Below are 25,668 nucleotides of genomic sequence, written 5' to 3' on the forward strand. Positions count from 1 at the left end.
GTGCCTCCAGGGCAAGTGACCGAAATCACTGCGATCGTGGCAGTCCGGAAAAAGTTCTGAAATATCGAAGTGATGCCTATAGGTTACAATGCTGGAGTATTTTCCCGTCTGAAGCATGCAAAGGCAGATTACCTGTGGCCTAAAAAACAAAGCGTTGATTGACACTAAACTTGGGCACCACGCAAGGGACACGGCAAAACATTTTTTGCGTTTTCCTTATGAGCAAAAACCTTTTAAAGAGATTATTGACATACAACGTTTGCATTAGATCAAAGCTTGAATACGCCTCAGTTGTTTGGGACCCTCAATTTAAAAAAAATTGTTGTCTTGGTTGAAAGAGTTCAATAGAAGGTGGTCAGATTCATTTTTAGTAAATATAGAAAACGTGATTTGCCAACCCGAATTGTGCAACTTAATGACATCGTCAAAACATTGGAATCTCGCAAAGACATTGATCACCTAACGTTTCTACACAAAATTCTTTCCGGTAAAGGTACAATAAGTTTGCCCAACTGTGTGAAACGTCTATCTTCTAGAAAAACAAGACATAACTATATATTTACTGGCGCCTGTTATGGATTGTACTGCTGCTTTCGAAAATAGTTTTTTCCCAGGACTACTGCCGATTGGAACTCTTTACCACGAAGTGCTTTTCGATCCGAAGATATTGAAAAACAACTTGAAGCATCTTTGTCTAGTTAAGTTTTGAATAATGTATGAATATGATGTGTTGGCAGTGGCCGAGTGAAATACTTGTAGACTTCTGCTGTGTATGTTCATCGTTTATCTGCCGTAACACTGCTGGCTAAGAGCTCTATAAGTTGTGTTAATATGTGATGTGACAGTGTAAAACTTTCTATTTTTTGTTCTTGTTGCCGCGCTCATGCTAATGCCGAAGTATATGCCTGCAGAAGCTGTAAACAAATAAAATAAATAAATTGGTTGCCTACGTACAGTTTCGTCATCGCAAAGGTTTTTCTGGTGTTTTCAACCATAAACATACGTTGCGTTCATATCCCTTTCAGCGGCGGTGTGTATGATAGTGCACATCAATATCCCAGGTGCGTCGCAAACCGTGAGTTCCTTTGAATGGTTCGAAACTCAGTATGCACATTTGTCCACGCTTCTTGAGTGCACAATTAGCGGTGCACAACTAACTTCATTGTGCTGCTTATTGTTGGAAAGAGCCACTTTGCTGGAGCCATGTTCGATGTGCCTCGTTCCACGACGTATGTACCCTGCCGTCCTTTATTAAAAGAACACGCGAACGCGTGGCCCGCGCTCTGCGGCGGTTGCCTACAGCGCCATCAACCTACAGCAAAAGAAAACACAATTGCTTTCAGAGTAATTTGTTAGCGGCGCTGGTAGTCAAGCGCTGCTAGATTGCACTTCATCTCGGCTCACACCTACAGTGCATAATCTACTGCCAACATATCAAACGTTGTGCGCGACCATGGCACAAGCTGCGGTAATCGCCCGATATCGCTCGTCACGCGAACGATGAGGGAACATATTATAGCAGCACTTGTTCCCAGCCATGACTCGTTATTTTGCTTGGCCTTAGATGAAGCGAAAAGCGGACGTGTTTTCTTCACTTGTCGGTTGATGGTGCTGTAGGCAGCCGCCGCAGAGCGCAGGCTACGCGGTCGCGTGTTCCCTTTCATAAAGAACGACAGTGTACATGTGTATACTTTTTTCGCTCAAAACATTCACAGCTGAAAAAAGTGCATGGTTTTTTTAGCCTCTTGCCTGATGAATAGGCTCAATCGACAAACAATTAAAATTCTCAATCGACCATTCCTAGCCGAGCTGCGAAAAAAATGCAAGTGCCTCCCTCAAAAGCGCTGGACCCGTCATTTTCGGGGCTGTGCCTTATTGAGGACGCCGCTCCGTATTAGCGCATTTCAGACGAATGAACAGGCAAATAGATTTCATCGTATTTTATTTTTCGAGAATGAATGTGAGAGCAAAAAAATGAGAAAGTAACACCTAAAAGCACGCCACAAACCCCACCCACGAGACAGGCACATCGTTTGTCTGAAATTCACTTACTTGGAGCTACATCTTTAAAATGGATGGAATAGCCCAGACGTCCGCCACTTCGTGAGTGACCTCACCCTGTTCAGAACCTGCTTGCTGCTCAAAAAATACGCCACACATAATTTGGCTGACTCTACTGTGCGATAAAAGCGCACGCTCAAGTTTGTCAAAATTTCCGCAGCCCTTCACTGCGGTGTCCTTCGTGATCGTATATCTGCTGTTGGCACTAATGCAATGAAAGGGGCCAAATGGTATATGCTGGCATGGCGATGCGCTTACGGTAGGACACAGATTTTAACAGCACGATATGATAATTTTGAGACGTGAAACACTTATCATTTTTATTCGCATGTGGGTGGAGCTGATTTTGGTGGCCCTAAAATAATAGGCAGGAGCAGTTCATCTCGTATTGCGTCAGGAACGCTTTTTTAAATGTCAAGCATTCCTCTGCCGTCCTAACACAAATTAGCATTTTAGTTCCGTTTCTATCTATCTATCTATCTATCTATCTATCAACTTTCTTTCTTTCAAGCCGCCTAGGTCTGCGTGCTCTCTTAGTCGCCTTCTTAACAGAAACCAAAGTTTCTATGGGATGGCATTATGTACTATAAGACGAACACGATGGACGGGTTATTTTATCAACTGCATGATATACTTAGTCCGCACGTAATCAAACTTTTTCCCTAAATCACCTGTAACGCACACCTGCATACCATGACCATAGAATGCACGTATGAGCCATGGATGGTTCAGAGTTTGTGGCAACCCGGAACGGCGATGACAGAAAATCAATTAGCTCTACGCGGTCGCGTTATGTAGCTTGTATGGCAGAAAATGTGAGGAAAGCATCCGAAGTGTTGAAGATCTGGGAGTCACCAAGGGAAGGTAAAGGTACAAAATCGCTTTTTACAGGTTATTTTTTTTTGGTTTAGCGCCGCGTATGGAAATATTGCAAGCATGAAGTTGACAAGAAATTTTTTTTGCAATTTTCATAAGCAGCGCTTCACCTAAAAAAAGCACAGCATATCCACGGAGTGAATGATGACTAGTGGGGCGAAGCGTCCATCAGCCCGTCCGTGCTGCCGTCCGTCCGCGCGACCATCCGAGCGTCCATCCATGAGTCTGTCCATCCGTCTGTCCGTTTGTTCGTGCATTCATCCGTCCGTCCGTTTGCTAGTCTGTTTGTACATTCGTCCGTCCATCCATCGAGTGAACACTCCAAGTACCGCCATCTCCCATCTCGCATCGACTGTGGCACATACCCGTTCTAGAGCAGGTATGTGCCACCGGTGGCTACGTACTACTACAATTACATACATCGGAGGATGGACAGACCCACGCCTCAAGCAGCTTCGCCCCTAAAAAACATGTAATGAAAAACCAACTTGCATGCGTAGACACCTTGGTATAAGAAGAAGGTACTCTGCGTGGCAGTCAAATATTCCACCACAAAGCTATACCAGTGCTTAAAACAGCATACAAGATCAACTTTAAAATGACGTCATAACACGCCAACGTCAACTGTAGATGCCGTACTCACCATCAGTTTTGTAACAGTGTAATAAACATGATACACTTGATTATAACTTGCTCAGTACAAATGTAATGCTTATGAAATTACTTATGAATGCTTATGTAATGCTTATGAATGCTTATGAAATTACTTATGAATGTTCATGTAATGCTTATGAAATATAATTCTTACGTAGGAGCGAACGCTATAGTGGGTCACACTCTTCAGTGACATCTGGTGACACTAACTCTGCTGGAATCAATAAGTGCTAGAGCAATAACTACCTTCTAAGTGACCCCCTGATGCTCTGTATTAGTGTAAGCGGCTTTTTAAACGGTCCCTGTATACCATCTAACACTACCAGCAAATAAGCATCTCTCCCATTTTTCCTTCCTGCGTAAACAAAGGTTGCGCACTCCTGCTACTGAACCTTGGCCTCTTGAATTTGTGAGTACCGCCGTTGCGTCTTCCATAGGACACATCTCGTCTTTGAGTGTAGTCGACATGCCTAATATCCTCACAACTAAACTCATTGCCGCAGAAAGGGGAAGTCCAAGAACCCACGCCTAAGTTGCTGCTTTTCGAAAAGGTACTTTCGTGAAAATAGGCGCTTTACTCAAACGGTCAAGACCTTCAACAAATGTCCCCGCACCACCGGGAAACGATTCCTGTACAATATTGTTATGGTGCACCCTCGACAAGACGGTGCACCTTCGTCACCATGTTCGCCTGCCTCCGCAAGCTGCTACATTCGTCACTTTGTCGTGTTCACGTGATGTGCCCGATGTTGACTACCTCGTCACTCCTATAGTCGACGTACTGATGGCCCGAGACATCACCCTTGCTCACACTGTTGTCTCCGTCGCTGATAATACAGTGGTTATACCCCTACTCAACGTCAGTTCCTTGCCTCAAGTTATTCCGCAAGACATGTCTTTGGCCACCCAATCTCCGCTTGACAGCTGCAACGTTACTGGTTTGGACACCGATGCTACATCCGCCTGTCTTGGCCGCAATTACACTCTGCCTGCCGATGACATTATTAAGATGATTGCTCCTGATCTCACCCCAGCGCAAGCTGCCAGCCTCTGTCATTTGCTAACATCATATTGAGACATTTTCGACTTTGAGCACCACCCTCTCGGCCAAACAACTGCTGTGACTTACCGAATTAACACCGGTAATGCCAGTCCTATACGGCGGAGTCCATACCACGTATCTCAAAAGGAACGCCCAGTAATTTAGAATGAAGTGGACAAAACGATTACTAAAGACGTCATAGAACCATCATCCCGCCGCTGGGCCTCCCCAGTCGTGCTCGTTGAGAAGAAGGACGGTTGCTGGCGCTTCTGCTAGGACTATGTCCATTTGAACAAAGTCACTCATAAAGATGTTTACCTTTTGCCTTGGATTGATGACGCCCTGGATTGCTTCTATGGTGCCCAACACTTCTCGTCTATAGACCTTCGGTCGGGCTATTGGAAAATTTCCGTCGACCCCGTGGATCGCAAAAAAAAACGCTTTTATTACGCCCGACGGCCTCTACCAGTTCAAAGCCGTTCGGACTCTGTAATGCACCGGCAACTTTCGAGCGCATGGTGGGCTCCCTTCTCCGAGGATATAGTGGTCCATCTGCTCATGTTATTTAGACGATGTCATCGTCTTTTTCATCAACCTATGACAACCATATAACACGTCTGTCGGCCGTTCTGGATGTTTTTCGAAGAGCCGCTCTCCAGGTCGATTCTGCAAAAACCAATTTCGAACGTCGCCAAATCACCGTACCCGGCTATCTTGTCAGTGCCGCTGGTGTTCAACCGGATCCCGACAAAGTGCGAGCAGTACAAGAATTTCTTGAACCACATTCTACCAAGGACGTCTGAAGTTTTGTAGGGCTATGTTCTTACTTTCGTCGATTTGCCCGCAACGTCGCCGACATCGCTCGACCACTTACTGGACTCTTAAAAAAGGACGTTCTCTTCTCATGGGGCGTAGAGCAAGCGGATGTTTTTTTGGATCTTATCTGTATGCTGACTACACCACCAATACTGGCCCATTTTGACCCTGAATCACCCACAGAGCTTTGAACTGACGCTAGTGGCCATGGAATTGGAGCAGTCCTCGGCCAACGACCGCATGGGAAGGACCGCGTGATTGCTTATGCCATTCGTGTTCTTTCACCTGCCGAACGGAAGTTCTCCATCACTGATCGTGAATTCCTAGCTTCAGTTTGGGCCGTGAAAAAACTCAGGCCTTACCTGTGTGGCTGAACGTTTCCTATTTTACTGACCATCACGCTCTCTGTTGGCTCTCATTGCTAAAGTACCCATCTGGACGTCTCGGTCGCTCGGCGCTGCGTCTGCAAGAATACTCGGGCGCCTGCAAACAGGCGCAGACTGTTCGTCACGTCATTCGGTTGAAACACCCGACTTGACAGACCTTAAATCAGACCCCTGCGTGCTCTCTATCCGTGCTTTGTGTGATATCTCCACCGAACAACGACGTGACCCATCGTTACTCTCAATCATCGAGCGTCTGACCTCTGCTCCAACAGATCCTTCCGTTCGCCTGTTCGAACTGCACGATAACATTCTGTTCCGTCACAGCTTCAACGCCGATGGCCCAGAATTACTACTCGTGCTTCCCCATCACCTGCGTTCCAGCATTCTCGAACAACTCCGCGACGTACCTACAGTCGGTCACCTAGGCGACTCTCGTACCTACGATCGTGTGCAACGTCGCTTTTTCTGGCCCGCACTGTACCGTTCTGTGGTTCGCTACATCACTGCTTGCGACCACTGCCAACGTCACAAGCGCCTCTCTGTGCTACCGTCTGGCCTCCTACAGCCCATCGACATACCGACGGAACCATTTTTCCATGTTGGCCTTGACCTGTTGGGCCCGCTTCCTACGTCCACCTACGAGAATAAATGGGTTGCAGTCGCCACAGATTACGCCACACGCTTTGCCATCACTGAAGAACTGCCGACAAGCTGTTCCACTGACGTCGCTGACTATCTCTTTTATGAAGTCATTCTTTATCACGGCGCTCCGCAGAAGCTGCTTACTGATCGAGGGAGGTGCTTCCTTTGACGTGTTGTGGATGACATTCTCCACGCCTGCTCCACTGAGCACAAGCTTACCACTGCTTATCATACACAGACAAACGGATCGACCGAGCGTCTGAACTGAACGTTGACGCAGATGCTGTCAATGAACGTTTCACCAGATCACCGTGACTGGGACAGAGCATTCCCCTTTGTCCCCTTTGCGTACAACTCTTCACGGCACGAGACTGTTAGTTATTCGCCGTTTTATATGCTATTTGGCCGACATCCAGCGTTACCATTTGACACGCTCCTTCCTTCGGCTGCCCCCTTGTCTGAGTACGCCAGCGATGTCGTTTCTCGAGCCCGTGCAGCCCGCCAGCTTGCCCTTGATCGGCTGCACATCTCGCAAGACCACCAAAAAGACCGTTGTGACAGTCGCCACCAAAGCGTTCACTTCCCGCCAGGGTCTCTGATACTTGTCTGGACACCAAATCGCCAAGTCGGCTTATTATTGAAGCTACTACCGCACTATCATGGCCCCTACAAAGTGTTACGACAACTTAGTGGTGTGAATTACGAGATCACAACCCTCAACAATGCCTCTTAGACCCCCTCACTCCAGACGGACGTCGTCCACGTTTCCAGACTCAAACCGTATCCCCCTGCTAGTTCGTCACCACCGTACCAAGTGCCGTGACGGTGCTTCCGCCGCGAGAGAGTGATGTAACGGTGCACCCTCAACAGAAGCAAGTGAAGCACTTTGCGGAGAGGACGAAGACGCCTGTGCGTTAGACGCTTGCGCGAGAGGCAACTTAGCCATTGTGTTCGGCTGCAGATCCTTTGTGGACGCTATACGATGAACCTAGATCTCGCCCCGTCAGAATATATACCCGAGACTACTCAATATGAAGAAAGAATTCAGTCCAACTTACATTGCTTCACTGAAATCAAGTTTAAAAATGCGAGAGACATTTTGCTTTGCATGATATCGCCTATTGCTTTGCAATAGGCGATATCATGCCTATTGCCTATTGCTTTGCCTATTGCTTTGCATGATATCGACTCTCCGAATGACTAGGATCATCGGAATGTTTTAAGAGAAAAAATGGTGCTTCCACAAGCGAAGCTTCGATATCCTTGCATGCTGCTGCATTCTCACAGGGCTCCTATCGACTTGCGCGTGCACTACACCAGGAAAATGCGTGCTTCAACTCGATGGGCGCGACTCCACTAAACATTTGTGGGTAGCAAGTGGCTTCCCTTAATTTTATTGTTATAGCAATTATATGAATACTCTTGTCTCAATTTTTGCTGTACACACCGAATATATATATATATATATATATATATATATATATATAGTTTCAGCTGGTCCACCTGCTGAAATCGTTTAGTAAAGACGCTTCCACGACAGTTTCGTCGTCTCTTTCTTGCATACAATACGTCGGGTCTAGCGTGAATGACGTTCAAAAAATCTGGTATATATATATATATATAGTCAAGTAGATCCTCCGTGAGCGGTCACCACGTGGTTTATTTCGACGTTTCGCCCTAGAGTCAGGCCTTCATCAGGATTGAAGGTACAGTTTGTTGGTGTTCCGCTTTATACAATCTCAAGACTCTAGGCTGAAACGTCGAAATAAACCACGTTGTGACCGCTCACGGAGGATCTACTGGACTATATGCAACGCTACGGGCACTCAATCACCATGCATATATATATGCATGGTGATTATATATATATATAATCACCATGCATATATATATACCACGCATATATATATATATATATATATATATATATATATATATATATATATATATATATATATATATATATATATATACATATATAAGGGAAAGAGGTGTTTACCTAACGGCTCGTTTTTCCGTGTTTTGACACAATCTTAATGAGATCTAACTGACAATAATGCTAAGAAATGTGTAGGCGAAGTTATTAGAGCCAATGTAATGTATATAATGTAGTGAATAAGAAAGACGTTGATACCATCAGGTCAGCTATCATCAACACAAGAAAAAGGCACGAGATCGGCGATCAAGCACCGTCATCTGGGTCCGCCTGCGTTCCTTTAGAGCTACCACCCGCTTGCTAAGTCCTTAAATAAACCCCCTTTACATTTGGTGAATCGTGCGGGGTAACTACATCACCTACACCCTGGAACTCCTATCCCGCACCCTGCCGTCGACCATGCAAGTTGACGCTGCCCAACAGACAGCACCTCTCGCGGCCGCTACTTGCCCCGGCCCGGTTCACCAGCGGGACCCCCCGATCTTTTCGGGCGCCGAAGACCAGGACGTCGAGGACTGGCTGTCGTCCTACGAAAAAGTCAGTGGATCAAACAGGTGGGATGACGCTGCTAAGTGGAGCACCGTCAACTTTTACATGGTTAATGTGGCGAAGCGGTGGTACACAAACCACGAATCCGAGTTCGAAAACTGGGCCACTTTCAAACAGGCAATATCCTCGGTTTTCGGTCGCCCTGCCGTGCGGAAGTTGCGCGCCGAACAACGCCTGCGCTCACGGGCACAAGAACCTGGCGAAACGTTTACCGCCTATATCGAAGATATACTTGATCTCTGCAGGCGCGTCAATGACGCAATGAGTGAAAGTGCCAAGATCCAGCACATTATGAAAGGTGTTGATGACGACGTATTTCAAACGCTCCTTGCGAAGTCTCCTGGCACGGTGTCTGAAGTGGTAACTCTGTGCCAGAACTACGACGAATTGCGACGGCAACGAGCTCTCACCCGTCGTCCATTTCAGCCTAACCAACCACTCGCTGCACTGGACGTCGTACCTGACCACTTCCGCCTTCTAGCACAAATGAAAGACTTTGTGCGTGAGGAGGTCGCACGTCAGCTTTCCCTCCTGCCGTTTTGTCAGCGCCAAGAACTCTCGCAGCAGAAGCAAGAGCAACCATCGACACCGTTAGCTCTCATGCTCCGACATGCACTTCAGGACCAGATTGCCGAGGCTATGCCAGTGCCCTTTCAGCAGCAAGTTGTCGCCGCGCCTCTTACTTATGCTGACGCAGTAAAGAGGCAGCAGCCACACCAGCTCTCGCCGTTCAATGGACTGCCGCATGTCACCGCTCCTACTCATTCTTCCGTCGCATGGGCTCCTCCCCTCGCTAACACAGCCTCGACTCAGCTGTATGCCGCGTGGGCGGCGCCCCTCGCTGCAAATTCCTGGCGAACGCGCGATAACCGGCCGATCTGTTTTGCGTGCGGCGGCCCTGGCCATATCTCCCGATACTGCCGTCGTCGCGTGCCCACCTACACAGACGTCCGAGCACGAAGCAACTACATGGACCGACCCCCTTTTGGTTATGAAAGTTCGGATCGTCAGTCAAACACGTCTTCCCGTGACTATCCGGCAACTTCGTCTCGTCACTCACCTTCACCCAATCAACGCTCCTTGTCACCCATGTGTGTACGACCAGCCCCTCAAAATGAGAGAAACTAGCCGTTGCAGTTCAAGGGGCAAGAACTGCGCTATCGAAATGTTCAAGTCTTCGCACCTTGCCGTCAAATATCGTCGAAGTTTTTGTTGACGGCGCCCATGCATACGCTCTTGTGGATACCGGTGCCGCTGTGTCTGTTATAGACGCCAAACTTTGCCACAAGCTCGGAAAGGTGACCACGCCACTTGATATGATGTCCTTACGTGCAGCAAATGGAGAACCTGTTCGACCTATAGCCACCTGCACTGCCCGACTCACAATTGCGGAGGACCACTACATTGTTGAGTTTATCATCCTTTCCTCGTGCTCTCATGACATCATACTTGGCTGGGATTTCCTATCGCGTAATCGTGTCGTTATAGATTGTGCCCGTTCCGAACTTGAACTGCTTCCGTTGTTCGACCAGCCCTACGACCACACTAATCAAGCCGCGCACAAGCTAGTTGTCAAAGAGGACACTGACATTCCACCGACAGCAGCTGTTTTGCTCCCTGTGGTCTCCGACGGCATGCGTGATCAAGTAGCATTTTTTGAGCCATCAAGTCTCTTTCTAAGTCGGAAACCACTTCTGCTCCCTTATTCAGCCCTCTCAATTTCTAATGGAGCCAGTGCTCTCTGCCTTACCAATCCCTTTCCGCATACCATCAAACTGTTTAGAGGCGAGTCTCTTGGATGCGTACAGCCCATTGATAACGGACAAGTTTTTACCGTGCCACAAGAATCATCCCAAAGTGACCTCACCGCCGTCAGTGCTCTTAACCACTCTGACTTACAGGCTTCGAAAGTGTTCGATTCGGCGATCGCAGACGGACTGTCACCATCTGAATGATCTGAACTCCTCCAATTGTTGTACCCGTACCACGAATCTTTCGATGTTGTTCAACCTTCACTTGGCCGCACTTCTACCACTCTACATTACATCGATACCGGCTCCCATGCGCCACTACGACAGCGACCATATCGTGTGTCTGCGGCGGAACGCCAAGTTATTACCGAACAGGTGAACGATATGCTGCAACGCGACGTCATTCAACCTTCACAAAGTCCATGGGCCTCGCCTGTAGTGCTCGTTAAAAAAAAAGGATGGTTCCGTTCACTTCTGGGTGGATTACCGGCGCCTAAATAAGATCACTCAAAAAGACGTGTATCCTTTACCCAGGATTGACGATGCCCTTGATACTTTACAAGGTGCCGAGTTTTTTTCATCATTAGATTTGCGCTCAGGGTACTGGCAGGTTCCCCTTGCAGATGCCGATCGACCAAAAACAGCCTTCGTGACACCGGATGGTCTGTATGAGTTTAATGTCATGCCCTTCGGCCTCTGCAATGCGCCTGCCACCTTCGAGCGCATGATGCACTCGGTTCTTCGGGGTTTGAAATGGCAAATCTCTCTCTGCTATCTCGAAGATATTGTCGTCTTTGCGCCAGGCTTTGGAACACATCTCGAGCGCCTCAAACACGTCCTCACGTGCCTGAAGAATGCTCAGCTCCAACTCAACCTCAAGAAGTGTCACTTGGCTGCTCGGCAACTTACGATTCTCGGGTATGTCGTATCAAAGGACGGTATACTTCCAGACCCGGCTAAGTTACGTGCTGTCGCCGACTTCCCCAAACCAATGACTATAAAGCAGTTACAGAGCTTCGTGGGGTTATGCTCCTACTTTTGCCGGTTCGTGCGCAACTTCGCCTCCATCATTGCGCCTTTCACCAAACTTATAGGCAGCACCACTGATATTTCGTCATGGTCTTCTGAGTGTGACCAAGCCTTCTGTACCCTTCGTCGTCTCCTCACTTCGCCACCAATACTGCGTCACTACGATCCTACGGCAGCAACTGAGGTCCACACCGACGCCAGTGGTGTCGGCCTCGGTGCGGTTCTCGCGCAATGCAAGCCTGGATTCGCCGAGTATGTCGTCGCCTACTCCAGCAGAACTCTCACCAAGGCTGAATCAAACTACAGCGTCACCGAGAAGGACTGCTTGGCAATCGTTTGGACGCTTGTCAAGTTCCGCCCATACCATTATGGCCGTGCTTTTAATGTAGTAACGGACCACCACGCATTATGCAGGTTATCTTCGCTTAAGGACCCACCGGGTCATCTTGCCCGTCAGGCTCTTCGGCTTCAAGAATATGACATTCGCGTTGTATATCGTTCCGGCCACAAGCATACCGATGCTGATGCACTGTCACAATCTCCCCTATCCCCGGACATTGCACCTGTTTCCTCGGACAACACGCTGTCAGCTCTTGACGAGGACACCATCTCTTCTGCAACACGCAATGACCCATGGATCGCTTCGCTTCTTGACGCGTTATCCGAGGCACCGACACTTCCAACCACTCGAACCCTGCGCCGCCAGGCTCCACACTTCAGTATTCGCGATGGCCTTTTGTACCGGCGCAACTATTCAGCAGATGGTAGGAAATGGCTACTAGTCATTCCCCGAACGCGGCGCTCTACCATCTGCGCGTCGTTTCATTCCGACCCGCAATGTGCTCACGCCGGTGTTTTCAAGACCTACGAGCGCCTACGAAAAAGGTATTACTGGCGCGGAATGTTTACCTTCGTCCGCCAGTTCATTCGTGGCTGCCACGAATGTCAGTGGGGGAAAAGCCTGCCACATCCTGCAACAGGTTTATTGCAGCCACTTCCATGCCCAGACCGCCCATTCGACCGAGTAGGAATTGACCTCTACGGACCACTACCATTAACAACGGCAGGCAACCGATGGGCTATCGTGGCAGTGGATCATCTAACACAGTACGCTGAAACTGCTGCTCTCCCCACAGCTGCAGCACAAGACGTCGCAACTTTCATACTCAATCGTTTTGTGCTTCGTCATGGTCCTCCTCGAGAACTCCTCAGTGACCGAGGGCGTGTTTTCCTCTCCGATGTAATACAAGCACTTTTTAAACAGTGCCATATGGTTCACCGGAAGGGTACAGCCTACCACCCACAGACGAACGGCTTGACTGAGCGGTTTAATCATACTCTGGGGGACATGCTCGCTACGCATGTCGCTTCTGATCAAACAAACTGGGACCTCGTTCTCCTATTTGTGACATACGCGTATAACACCGCTACGCAAGTCACTACCGGGTTTTCCCCATTTTTTCTCCTGTACGGTCGCCAACCATCGCACACCGTCGACGCTTTACTGCCATACTCGCCAGATGCCTCCGAATGCAAGCCTGTGTCGGAAGCCGCTCGTTACGCAGAAGAGTGCCGCAAACTAGCCAAGCGGCTTACTACATCCGACCAACAGCGCCAGAAGGAGACCCGTGACGACGACCATCGTTCTGCATCAACGTTCGTTCCTGGAGCACTTGTATGGCTTCATGTACCGCCCTGCGCCCCTGGTGTATCACCCAGACTACTCTCCAATTATCATGGTCCCTACCGCGTGGTCGAGCGTACTTCACCCTTGAACTACGCCATTGAACCCCTCACGCCACCGAGCAACCGTCGTCGGCGTGGACGTGATATCGTTCACGTGAACCGTCTGAAGCCCTACTTTGACCCGCTTGTCCCCACGTGTTAGATTGCCAGGATGGCTTCAACTTTTTCACCGGGGGTAATTGTAGTGAATAAGAAAGACGTTGATACCATCAGGTCAACTATCATCAACACAAGAAAAAGGCACGAGATCGGCGATCAAGCACCGTCATCTGGGTCCGCCTGCGTTCCTTTAGAGCTACCACCCGCTTGCTCAGTCCTTCAATAAACCCCCTTTACAATAAGAAGAAAGAAAGGTGTGCCAGAAATAACTTGCCGTGAGCAGGAATCGAACCTACCACCTTCGAATAACGCGTTCAATGCTTTAACCACTGAGCTATCACGGCGGCCATCCCACAGGCCACTTTATTGGGTTTATACGTGAATTTAAATGTGGGAGTGTCAGTCAGCGCTATCTGTTGCCATAGCGGCGAGTGTGGAACACCCTTTTATGAGCCTGTGGGGCGTCACGTCACACGTGAACTTATTACGAGTGGGCACACACACACACACACACACACATATATATATATATATATATATATATATATATATATATATATATATATATATATATATATATATATATATATATATATATATAAGGGAAAGAAGAAGTGTATACCTAAGGGCTCGTTTTTTCGTGTTTTAACACAATATTAATGAGATATAACAGACAGTAATGCCAAGGAATGTAAAGGAAAAGTTTTTAGAACCAATTGAATGTAAATAAGAAGAAAGAATAGTGGATGAAAAAATAACCAGCCGTGAGCAGGAATCGAACCTACGACCTTCGAATAGAGCGTCGAACGCGTTATTCGAAGGTCGTAGGTTCGATTCCTGCTCACGGCTGGTTATTTTTTCATCCACTTTTCTTTCTTCTTATTTACATTCCATTGCATTTCTGATGGAGGCAGAAATGTTGTAAGCCCGTGTGCTCAGATTTGGGCGCACGGTTAAGAACCCCAGGTGGTCGAAATTTCCAGAGTCCTCCACTACGGCGTCTCTCATAATCATATGGTGGTTTTGGGACGTTAAACCCCACATATCAATCAATCAATCTTATTTACATTCCATTGGTTCTAATAACTTTTTCTGTACATTCCTTGGCATTACTGTCATTCATATATATATATATATATATATATATATATATATATATATATATATATATATATATATATATATATATATATATATAACGCGTTCGATGCTCTAACCACTGAGCTACCACAGCGGCCTTCCTCCATCCACTGTTTTGGGTTTATATGTGAATTTAGAAGTAGGAGTGACAGTCACCGCCATCTATAAGCCAAACGACGAGTGTGAAAACACTCTTATGCGCATGTTTGGCGTCACGTAGCACGTGAACTTATTATGAGCGGGCAGCTGATTAATTGTCCCTCTTATACAACCTAAACACACCAAGTCTGCCAGTACGAGACCCTCGTTCAATTGAAATAAGGGAAAGTGTATACCTAAGGGCTCGTTTTTCCCTGTTTTAACACAATATTAATGAGATCTAACAGACAGTAATGCCAAGGAATGTACAGGGGAAGATATTAGAACCAATGGAATGTAAATAAGAAGAAAGAAAAGTGGGTATATATATATATATATACATATATATATATATAGGTATGGGATATGGCACAACGGGAGCGTTGTCAACAAGGATAAATATATTTATTTCCCAACAGTTTCGGGAGGGGACCTCCCTTCATCAGGGGATGAGTAACTCATCCCCTGATGAAGGGAGGTCCCCTCCCGAAACTGTTGGGAAATAAATATATTTATCCTTGTTGACAACGCTCCCGTTGTGCCATATCCCATACCTTCACGAAGACTAACTGGCCCATTGAATTATTACTCCCACTATATATATATATATATATATATATATATATATATATATATATATATATATATATTATGGTGACGCTTTTTGCAGGAACAGTCAGACGTCGAAGACGAACGACACAAAAAGTGATGATGGGTATTTACAGATAGGGAAGTTCAAGTCTAATGAATGCTTAATTTTCCCATGAACGGGAGCGGCCACCAAGGCCAAAAATTACACTGTGGATCAAATATTAAAGGGCTTGAGACGTGAAACGTGCACAATCTCTGTCCTACGAAAGCGTTGGACAGTGGGGGGCAAGAAAATGTGTGACCCAGTGGCTCGCCAGCGAGGTGTTATACAACTTTTTAGGGGCCAACATAGCGAGACTGAAGATTATTTGATAAACCAGGCGTTCGTGCAGATATCCATAGAAGTACATCATCTCCAGGTTGGCAAAGAACGACGCGGTGAGTGGCATCGCAACGACGTTTTCATTCTTCTTGGCTAGCTGTGGTGTTTTTACAAACAAGACAAGATGGCGGCATTGTGCAACACGGGACAGAAACTGGTCGCAAAAAAAATGGTTAAGAGTTGACGGGGCCGGAAAAGAAAGAAACGTTCAGTGATGACGTCCGTTGACATAAATATACTAAGAAAAATGGAGAGTAGGCTGTGGTCGTTTGGATAGGCGTATTACACCGAAACGTAAGACAGGGAAGAATCACATTGCAGTTGCGATGGTCAGGTTTGCTATACGTTGACAGCATGTCGCAAAGCGTGCGATGAAATATCTCCGTTAAAAGCGTTTGTGGGTGATAGCTGTACTTTGTTTTATGAACTGTTTTTGACGTTTGAAGAACTTTGCTGAGCGTCCTTGAAAGAAACGCCTTGCCTCGGTCACTCAAAATAACGCGAGGGGTCCGGTGACGTAGGTTAATAGCATTCAAGAAGAAGGTTGCTACTTCAGAAGCAGTTCCTGAAGTGACTGCGGCTGTCTCAGCGTACCGGGTCAAGGAATCTACCAGGGTGACGGTCCATCGCCTGCCGTCTGAGGTAGTTAGGAGGGGCCCGAAGTGGTCGATCCGACGGCACAGAACGGCTCTACTGGGCAAGGAAGTAGTCGTAGAGTCCCCATACTTCGGCAGTGGCAGGATGCTTGCGGTGTTGTGAAAGTGCACACGAGGCAATTGTACTTAGCTATGGTCGTGGAAGGTCTTGACCAGAAGAATTGAGTATGGATGCGCTCGCATGTTTTGTAGTGACCAAAGTGACCTGACACTGGGTCGTCCTGTGAAGCTCGCAAAACCAGCGCGAAGAGCATGGGATACGACACGATCCCATCGCTGGCCTTCCGGGTGGAAAAAACCGAAAGAGCACATCGTGTTCCAAATTGAATAGCCGGAGTTGTTTCCGTAGCCTCGCATGAAAGAAAGACGAAGCACCGGTAAGGCGAGTGGTAATATCACTGCGATAGTAACCGATTCGCTGGTAAGGGGAAAGCACTGAAGGACGGGTGGATAATTGATTGATTGATATGTGGGGTTTAACATCCCAAAACTATCATTTGATTATCAGAGACGCCGTAGTGAAGGGCTCCGGAAATTTGGACTACCTTGGGTTTTTTAACGTGCACCCAACTCTGAGCACACGGGCCTACAACATTTCCGCCTCCATCGACGGGTGGATGACGGCAGGGAAGACATGAAATAAGTCAACGAGGCGTCCTCAGTGTCAGCCCATTTGATAAGGCGACGTGTTCCGATTATGGCAGTAAGGGGCATTTTGACAAGGCATCGGCATCTTATTGCTGTATTCCGGTCTTGTAGATGACGTCTAAGTCATATGCTTTTAATCGGAGAATCCAGCGGCCAAGGTGCCCCGACAGGCTTCTAAATTGTCATCAACAAGCATTGAGCAGGGTGGTCTATCACAACAAGAAAATATTGAGCATGAAGATACGGACAAAATTCTTGGATTCACCAGACTACAGCCGAGCACCCTCGTTTGGTTAACGAGTACCTCTTTTCTGCAGAGGTCAAAGGGCTGCTTGCATACATGACAAAGTTCTCCCGAAATTCACGGTCGCACTGAAGAAGCACCATGCCAATTCCTTGTCCGCTAGCATCAGCGTGTAGTAAAGCTGTCTTGTCATTGAAATAACAAAGAATCGGTAATACTGTCAGTGCGTGCTTGAGTTCTTGAAATGCGGCTTCGCGCTGACCATTCCAATAGAAGGAACCGATACTAGCAAGGAGCTTGTGGGGAGGTGCGGCAATGATGGCAAAGTTCTGCAAAGTTCTATGGAAAGTTGGCAAAGTACGATGCGAGTCCAAGAAAGCTGCGTATTTGTTTTTTTTGTATTGAAATACGAGTAGAAAATGGAGTACTGCAAAACTTTTGTCCCGATCAGGTTGGATACCGTCTTTGCTAACAAGATGCCCGAGAACTTTGATAGCTGTGTTACCGAAACCGCACTTCTTTGTGTTTAGTTGAAGTCCAGAATTTGAAAGTCATGTGAGCGCTTCATTTAGGCGTTCCAGATGATCAGTCAAAGTGCTGGAAAACACAGCGATATCGTCCAGGTAGCATGAACAAAGTTTTCCCTTGAGGCTGTGAAAATCAGCGTCAATCATCGTTTCAAGTGTGACGGGGGCATTACATACACCGAACGGCATTACTTTAAACTTGTAAAGAACATCTGGTGTTGAAAACGCGGTCTTTTTTTCTCTGCTTGGTCCATTAAAATTTGTCAATATATGAAGCGAAGGTCAAGGATGGAGAAGTATTGGGCGTCTTGCAAGAATTTGCAGCGCCATGCTCTATTTGGCCAGCTCGCCGCGTCGAAAAAGAAGTGAGCCGCATGACACGTGGGGCTCGAGCCACGACGATATTTCAGAATGGCTGAGCTCGTCAACTAGCTGGACGCTTCGGCAGTGACTCTGCCTACGCCTGCGTCCCAAATAAAAGCTGTGACCTCGGCACAGGCTCATCGCCGCTGTCTCGTCTCCCATTCCTGAACATATGGTGACCATAGACCGACGAACAAGTCACCGGCGCTGCACCGCGGCCATTGAGCTTCGCGGTCATGTTCCAGCCAGTCGCACTTTGATCCGCCTCTACCACCATTACGCACCACCGACGTCGAGTAATGGTTCCAAGATTTCGAGGCTGCCTTGGAGCTCAACAGCATCTCGCTCCAGGAATTAATGCTCGTGGTCCTGGAGTATGTTCTTTCAGCTGACCTCGAACGACGCCTCATATATTACTCTTGGAGCCTCCGCCCATATGACGAACTACGGGATCCCATCCTACGGTTTTGAGGCGCTGAACATCGCCTCCGACAAGGGACCGAGCACACGGAAGGTGCTTCATCACCACTAGTCAAGCCTTCCTCGTGGTTTCCATCGACCGCATCTCGTCCAGCGCTATGCCATAACAACGAGGTAGACGACCGTCCTACGACAAACGACTCCACGGACGTATTGCAGCGCATGCCGCCCGAAGATCGGAAGTTGGTTGACCGGTCGGCGCCTACGGACACACCGGTGTACATGATGACTTCAGCGCCTACTGATGCAGTGTGCGACACCCGTACCGGCGCTACCTGTCACCTGTTCGCTGACACCACGTGTGGCACCGCAACCTAACCAGCTGCCGTCATCCACGCCAGCAGCAAAGCTACCACCAGCATGGCAACGGCTGCGGACGACGCTCCAGTTATGCCCATGTAAAAATTACCCGATTGTTACTCGCCTGCTACGTCAGCATAAGGCCAGCATGCCGTTCCACACCCAAGTTCTCCTGTGCCGGCTGAAAAAGGTGGTCCCATATCCACATAGACATCGCACCACGCCCTGGCACAGCTTTAGCCATCTGCGATGCACGACTTCCCGCCGAACACCTCTGGAGACAGCGCAGAGGAACTTGAAACCGATAATCACTCTTCACACGAGATCCAACGACACGGTCGTTATCATCAGTACTGCGCAGGTCAGCGCGACAGAGATGTGCCAGCGCCGGTGCCGTCCAGGTACACCATGAGCTCGAGCCGCCAACCCATCTCTGTAAAACGCACCTCTATGTCACCTCCTCTACAGCATTCTAGTGACCTCCGGCCTGCTACCCATGCCCGTACCATGGCCGCTGGATGAAAGAGCGCACGGTACGGCCTGCCGCGTGAAGCGACTTTATATGGTAGAGCACGTGTCAGCCGTAGGGTCAGTTGCAGCCGCTGCGACGCAACGAGGTGGAGACAAGAGGGATGGGGAAACAAGTGGCGGCGGCTACCTCGGGGCAGCAGCCGCAGCAAATTAGCTGTTGGCTGTCAGAATAGTGAGCCGCTCAGTTGTTCTAATGAGAGTTTTTTTTTTAATCTTATTTATCCCAGGGATGACATATCGCACATTTAGTACAGTACGAGGTGCTATAGAGTTAAAAAGCCAATTGATTTCACCTCTGCGTGCCGAGCACCTGAAGTTTCTTTTGTTTTTTCAGAGCCAGCTTTTTGCTTTGAGGCTCAAAGAAAAACCCACAATGCATGTAGCTGAATCATATGGCACCAAATCTTTGTTGTTGTTCTATTTATGTCGTTGTTTGTCGTTGTTCTATTCATCAAGATGTATTGAAGTTGAATCTTTCGATTTTCTTGGCGTTTATTCAGCACTTTCGCGTTTTCTCAGCTGGAATGCTTCACAGTTTTTTGGACACTTGACAATTAACCTTCATAGTTTTTGTATGCTGAAAGCGTATCAAAAAAACATAATTTGCGTAGTTTTTATATTATCCGGTACACGGTAGTGCGCCGAAAAGTAATCAACCGTCGAACGCTGGAGAAAAGTGGTTTCTACAAACAAGGTGACGTGCTCCTCCAACTTTTTTTTATTGAAGAGGCTGTGAAAGTATACATCATTAGAAGTTGCATTCGAATTTCTTGATATTTCTTACTAGGCAGGTATATATATATATATATATATATATATATATATATATATATGTGTGTGTGTGTGTGTGTGTGTGTGTGTGTGTGTGTGTGTGTGTGTGTGTGTGTGTGTGTGTGTGTGTGTGTGTGTGTGTGCGTGTGCGTGTGCGTGTGCGTGTGCGTGTGTACGGCCGGGTAAAGTGACAATCACGTTTTTATTACGTTTACACATCGCAAAACCACGGCTGCTGTAGGGCAGTCGAGTGCACGTTACCTGCTGACGTTTGAGTGAACACAGTTGCCAATTCGTCGACGATACAAAGCAGAACAAATAAACAAGACTGAATGACAGAACCACAAGACGGAGACTGCTAGAACTAGAAGACAAGCGCGTTGGAGTGCTATCAGGATTCGCCAGTGCCCGTGGAAAGGCTAACATAAAAGACCAAAAGGATAGTTTCATTCTTGATAGACACAGAAGCAAAAACTTGGGCGCACAAGCTGGAGCAATCGTCAAGTTGTTTTATTATGCAGATGTGTAAAAAAGTAAACAAAACAGAAAAATGCCAAGATCAGCCTTAAACTGAGAATAAATCAAATATTTTCTTGCATTTTGTTCCAGTTATGTGTTCACTGTTTTATTAGTTGCATTGTCATAAGAGCTTCTAGAGCGGAAGAGACGAAAACATTCAAAAGCGCAGGAACGCAAGCATTTGTGTTCGTGTTTGGCAGCATTTCGTCGCTCTTTCGTCTCACAGTTTTCGTATTATTCACTTCATAACTGCTCGCTCAATTGTCAACATTGAAGTTGCAGTCCCTGAAATTTCAAAGAGCCTCGAGTCCACTGTTATGAAATCGCACACATGATAAGTATATTTCGTGGCTGTTGCATCTGATACTGTGTTGTATGAAAACTATAGACGTGTTTGGAGGAAGTAAAAAGTCTATCTTATTCTGTATTTGAGGAACAGTGGCAACAGCGATTGCGGAGGTTACTGATTCTAGATGAAATGATTAAATAAGGAACGTTTTCTGACGCGACATACTCACAGTTACTATAATCCATTTATATGCGTTTGAAAGGTGTAGCCCTTCCAGATGTGTTAGTTGTGATCTTATAGGATCCGAGTAAAATGCGCTCACATTTCTTACTTCCGAGAAAACTGATCGGTGTGCGAGGTTCCACCTTGAGTAAGGCAATACCGAAAAATTGCAAGGGCTACAGGTATCTAAAAGCAAGGTTGGTAATTACCTAGTGGGCACACGCCAGACAAATAATAAAAAATTTTGTGGGTGACACAAAGGTGCACGCGCTTAATCGTAACTACCACCAGTGCGCTGCGCATGCGATTCAATGGGTGCTCACGAAAACTGTCTCCCGCCCCCCTGGTGGCACCTCAGTGGCCGTTCGGGAACTAGACCTGTCACGTCGGTTTTGGAGCATGCGGCGGGCCGTACCCGTGCGCTGTTTCATCCAGCGGGCGTGCCCGTATCCCACACAGACAGCATCAACGTCTGATCAACGCTCGCGCCTGCTCCGATCTCGCACAACTTATCACGCCTACCTGCACGAGCAGTTATCGAGCTTCGCATCGCCCTCACTAAGCCATCTTCTCGGTGGTGACCGCTTATGTCATCAACGCCCGCTGCCACTCGTGCCTCGAAGCGTTGTGTCACTGCTGCCCACAACATCTGTTCGGCATCCTCGCCCGCTCCACCGCTCCCCGTGTCAGCCACAGGCACTGTTAGAGACCCAACGTTTTTCCCGATGACGACTCCGAGTTCCCCACGGACTGTCACTTATGTACATAGTATCTGTGTCTTTTGCTTTTCCTTTTGTACATACGCTTAAAAATCGTTCAAAGCACTAGGGAGGTGGGGTGGCTATGTAGCGCCACGCTAGATTTGGACCGCTGGCCGTGCCGAAAAAGAAGCTAGCCGCATGGCACGCGGGGCACGATTTAAGGGAATATTTCAGAACGGCTGAGCTCCTGGCCTGGCTGGACACGGCAGTGGCGACACTGCCTACGCCTGTGTCCCAAAGAAAAGATATGCCTCGGCAGGGGCTCATCACCATGGCGTCGTCTCCTATTCCTCAACAGATTCGAGTGCATCAATTATATGGGGCATCTTTTCTTCTTTTCTTTTCCTTCTTTTGCACCAACACAACAAGTAATGTCCAACAGCTGGCAGAGGGTCGTTTGATGTTTCTCTTTAGCACGTCGTTCAAGTTCTCCTCGATGATTTTGCGCTCAGCCAAGGATACTCAGTAGGGACGACGGCGTACAAAATTCCGGCCTTCAGTGTTAATATGTAGAGACGCAATTGTGCTTTCCGAGTGCCAATGCACTGGCGTCGAAGGAGGCATGTTGTTTCGGTAGCAATTTTAGCAACGCCTCACGCTGTGAATCAGGAAGGTCAGGATTCATAACGGGAGCAAAGGAGGAGAAAGTAACAGGCTTGCCCTGTTGTGTCTGAGAAGGCGTCAAGATAGACCAATGATGAAGCTTCGGTATCTACATACCACGGCACTGCAGAACATTAGGGTAGGAGAATAGTCTCCATGGTGGAGTTCCGGCCTAAATTCCCACAGCACTGTCTTTAAACCACACCAGGCTGGAGGGGAGTGCAAGACCACAAGCTAGGCAGTGGCCGATATGAGTTATAAGCACGTCACCATCAACAATGCTCGTAAAAGTCATGGTGACAACTTCTACAAACATTGCTCCTGACCATGGGGCAGTACGAAATCGGAAGCTGCGAAAAAAAAAATGTCCTCACCTCATCGAAGGGAATGGTGAGCAAATACGAATGCATTGCGTAGCGTCCATAACGGCGGTTTGCAGATGAGAACCCAGCAATAGAAGAATAAGGACTTCTTTTTTTTCTTACACCGTGCCGCCATTAGCGCCATTCGCCGCACGTGGTTTTTTTTTTTTTGCGAGAAACGCGGTATGCGTTTGCAGCTCTAGTAGCTAGCGTGCATGGTTAAAAAATACTATAACGTGAATAAAACAAAGAGCGTTCTCGGATCGACGTTGGTGTTTCACGGCGACTCGAGCACACATCTCCGGATGTTTTTGCGAGGTTCTGAGCCGCGAACGGTTCAGAGTGCGGCGCGAGCGGACGGGAAAGTGGGGCGCAGAGAGCAGAGAGAGCGAATGGTGGTAGTAGTGGTTATAAGATGAGAAAAGGCACCTAGTTTCTGCAACCCGGTCTGGAGCACAGTGCAGTGCCTGCGGAGAAGGGAAAAAGAGAAAAGTGGAAAGAAGAGAAAAAATTAAGTGAGCAGTGTCACGGTCGTCATCAACACGAGCAGCAGCCCAAAAGCAAGTGTAGGGGTGGCAAGGGGCCCGTCCTCAGCGGTAGGCCACGATTCCCGTCTCGTCCAGGAACTCCACCAGGCTCCGGAGCGCTGGTAGATGGGGACGAGATGGGAACAGTAGGCGCTCTAGGGTGGTGGCAGGAAGGCCATGTCTCCGGTGGGCTGCGGAGACCCTCGAGCGTTCCTGGGCCGAGGCAGGGCAGGCACAGAGGAGGTGCTCGAGGGTCTCAGGGTCGCCGCAGCGGCTGCAGGCTGGGGAGGCGCAGCATTCCTTGAGGTAGCGGCGGGCCGCAGTCCACACACACCCGGTCCGCAGTTGCAGCAGGCTTGCTCGTTCTCTACTGTTGAGACCTGCCTCACGAAGACGCCTGGATTCCCGCCCATTGGCCACCCTCTGGTCCGGGTGGACCGAGGCGAGGAGCTTCTTGATACGAGCCTGCGAGTAGTCTCTCACCGCCACGGCTTGGGTGATGGGGGTTCCCAGCTGGTGTGCTGCCTTGGCCAGCGTGTCCGCCTCCTCCTTGCCAGCTATGCCCACGTGAGAGGGCAGCCAGTGGAAGGAGACGGACGTCCCGGCTGCTGCTAGGGCCTGGTACTTGGTTGCCAGGCGACTCCCCGTGAGCCCGGCATGGCGATGGTTGGCCAGCGTCTGCAGGGCTGCCTTGCTGTCACACAGGACTGCGACCAGTTGAGCCGGAGCGTCCTCGGTCAGCAGGTCCGCCACCAGGTGTAGCGCTGCCAGCTCTGCAGCCGTCGAGCTTGCCGGGAAGGGTAGTCGGCACTGCCTGCTGATGGCCCAGGATGCGATGACGCAGGCGGCCGCCGCTGAACCATCTGACATGAGGGATCCGTCAGTGAAGACCTGGAGCCGCCCGGCCTGTTGCTGCTGGAGCTTGGAGACGGCGGCCTGTTGCAGTGCTGCAGCAGGTGTTCGGCGCTTGGTAAGCAGTGGCGAAGAAGCAGTGGCGAAGCACCGCCCCAACCTTCTCTTACACCTTCTCGCAACACACGCTCCGCCCTGTTGCTCACAGCTGCTGACGCCAAAGCGTGGCATGGTGGGGGCTCCGGTTCCTGGGAACGTGCGCGCCCGCAGCTGTTGCTATGGGAGAGGGCGGTACACAGATCACGACGAACGCCTGACATCATAAAATTTCCCAAAATTAACTATAGGGGTCTCTCGCGCTACAATCGTTCAGCAATCATGGGAATGATGGGCTGTACATGGATTTGCCTAGTCTTCGTATTTGCGGGTGGCGAATCACACTTGTGGCTTCGTTTATTGCTGGGTTCCCGTTTTGTTTCAAAAACAAGAATGACCGCTTTTGAACTTCGTGACCCTATTTACCCGATTTCAAACGGTAAGCCTAAAAGAATAAGGTGGTGAAGCGCAACCGCTGAACATTTGCTAATTTTTCTTTCGTGAGAAAACAGTTCAAAGCCACACGAACACAGATGGAGCCAGAAGTACGAATATTAGACAAATCCTTGTACTAACTATCATTCCCATGCTCGCTGAAGCACCGCGCGTTGCATCTCCCTTAGACACTAGCGCCAGAGTTCCGTATAGTGTATATATAGGAAACTCTAGGCTTGACATAGCCCCGACTAACAAACGCATTCGCATTTGAAACACAATCATTTCTCGTCTTTCACCTGCCGGCTTGCGGCTTCTCACCGACAGATGTAGAGAGGTGTAACAGGTGAGATTATGTCCACGTGAAGAGTGGGCCCAAGCGTTGCAAATGGTGGAGAGAGTGAAGCGAGAGAGAGCAGACACGCGGCGAGCGCGTGGCAGGCGAAGGAGAGAGACGTCACCACGCACTGCCAGGAGGGCGTGAGCTACTCGCCGCACTGATCGGTCTCGATGATCTGGACTATACACGTTGGCGGCAAGAAATTAAAGCAGAGGCTGATGATAGAAAGTCTTAACATAAAATTTCTTAGTGAGCACACAAAATAAGCGGCGAAAATGATGTGATGATGAATAGCGTCAATGAA

General features: G+C 48.4%; 1 protein-coding gene across 11 annotated transcripts in view; it reads left to right on the forward strand.

Moving 5' to 3' along the window:
- Positions 1-25,668, forward strand: part of CAP (Cbl-associated protein) — a 1,014,121-nt gene that overhangs the window by 250,001 nt on the left and 738,452 nt on the right. The gene's annotated exons all lie outside the window — the stretch shown is intronic.

Source organism: Rhipicephalus microplus, chromosome X (genome assembly GCF_043290135.1).
Source record: "Rhipicephalus microplus isolate Deutch F79 chromosome X, USDA_Rmic, whole genome shotgun sequence".
NCBI classification, from domain to species: domain Eukaryota; kingdom Metazoa; phylum Arthropoda; class Arachnida; order Ixodida; family Ixodidae; genus Rhipicephalus; species Rhipicephalus microplus.